Genomic DNA, 2,260 nt, shown 5'->3' with positions numbered 1-2,260 from the left:
GTAAATATTTAAAATATATTTTTAAAATGTATGCTTAATATAATCTCTAAGTGTTTGGTATCTTTAAATTCTAGTGTTGTGCTAAATTAAGTTAAATGACAAGATTTTATTAAATTGCTATGCCATTTTCAGATAAAATAACATTGAAATACGAATTACTTAACATTTAACTTCCTCTTACAGTGAAACTAAAGGTATATAGAAATATTAATAAATGGTTGGTGCCACACTGAAATAGTCTCTATTAGTAAGGGAATGATCTCAGTATCCTAGGAAAGTAATATAAATGCGTAAAGGAAGATATAAGAATGGAATTATATTTTGTTAATGAAAAATAGTGACTTTCTCCTGAACCTGGTTACTTCTGAATAGAAGAAAAATAAGGGACACACTAATATAAGTATAGAAAGCTGTGGAAGGCTTGTGGAAAAGGAACCCTGAGGGAAGAGTTTTGTACATGGTCAGAATTGGCTAAGTTTAGAAACAAATTGGGCAACGTAAATGAATCTTAGAAGTAAGCTGGTACAAGATTAGAATTGTTTTTCTCTCTGTTAAGAGGAAAAAATTTTCTTAAAATGTTAATCCTCCTTCAGTAACAGATTGTAAAACTTCTTATACCACTTAGCTGATCTGTTCTGCCTTTACTTTTGACATATTTTCTTGTTAATGTATTAGTACTACTTTACAGTGATCTATATGTTTATCTGATCAAGTGTTCTGAAATCTTTCAAAAAGCTCCCCAAATATAAAATTCTAATTAATTAAATAAAAATTAATTTAATTAATTAAAATTCTTTTAATCTCCAGTTAAGTTTGGGATGCTACAGAAGGCCCCTGAAACATCCCAAAGAGAGATTTTTAACTATAAAGTTTCATTTGGCATTTTAAATAACATGGAATTGTCAAATGAATCATAAAACTTCTAAGGTTATATTGAATGAGACAATATTATTAATATAGATATTGTAGAAATTATATGGACTCCCTAAAATTCTGGTATATCTGAAATGTTACCAGTGATAATTATGGGTATAGTGAACAGATTTCTTTATTGATTATAGTGTAACGGTGTTTAACCATGCTTTTAAATCTTTTGTCATTTATAGACAGTTAATTGTTTTCTTCTGATGGTTTTGCAAAATGCTTTCTCTTCAAGGAGATTTACTGATTCCTAATAAATTTCACACTATAGCACTGAACTAAACTGGGTAAGACATTTTAAAGTTCTAATGAAAACTCTCATTAAAAGAATTAGTTACATGGGACTGATTAACCTGCTGAATATGGTTATAATTTTTGATATTGTTTGAAATACTACTGGCTTTTAACCTGTTTCCCAGACGTAAAGAATCTCTTCTCCTTAAGCTAGTTATGGTTCACAGCAATTTGATAAATTATACCTATGTAATCACACTTGGAACACTTATCTTTTCTCTCTATCTGATCCCTCAAGAGACTAAAAACACTTAGGTCCCCAGTGGCTCTATCAAACAAATTAGGGAGATCATCTCCTAACAGATATAGGAGTATAAAGATATTTTAAGGATTTTAAAGAGAAAAGAATTTACCTAAATCTGTAAGGCAGAAACCCATGAAAAGCCTTGACGTGTCTTTCTTGGCCTTAGCAAACCTTAACATTCTACCCTGAGACTCCGTATTAAAACTTCCAACACAGCCAATTTAAAAAAGCCTATATGATCAAATAATCAGACTTAACTTGTAAAAAATTAATCTTGATTTGGCTATATTTGAGAAAACTGAGGGTAACTTAAGAGAGAAAATAAATTATATTTTAGTGGATATTAAATTCTAGTTTTGTTAATTGAGGTCCATATTTACTAAGACACTTCCCAGATCATTCCTTGCTGTTATGTCACATTACTGTACGGTTTAATTGAATTATGAAAAGGATACTCTAGGTTTGTTTCTGAAGCTCAGAAATCTATCCTTGGGTAAAATTCCGATGCCCCATGACCTGCAGCCAGGGGATTATACATACTGCAACAGGCATGACTTAAAGAACTGTCTCCAACCTGAATGGAAGGACCCTTTTTCAGGTACTCTTTACCAGACCATACACACCAAAGCTGAAGGAAACGGAGTCTCGGATTCATTTCCTATCTGAAACATCCCCTGCAGTGCACTGGCCTATCGAGTGCTGCTCACCTTAAAACAATGCCCAAATGGAGAAAAAGCTACCAGACCAGGATGAGAAGAAGACGACATCTGAGCCAGACAGCTGACCCAAGACACCGGACCA

This window comes from Vicugna pacos, unplaced genomic scaffold (genome assembly GCF_048564905.1).
Source record: "Vicugna pacos unplaced genomic scaffold, VicPac4 scaffold_20, whole genome shotgun sequence".
In the NCBI taxonomy this organism is placed as follows: Eukaryota; Metazoa; Chordata; class Mammalia; order Artiodactyla; family Camelidae; genus Vicugna; species Vicugna pacos.
The sequence above is the reverse complement of the archived record's forward strand: the minus strand, read 5'-3'. Positions refer to the sequence as shown.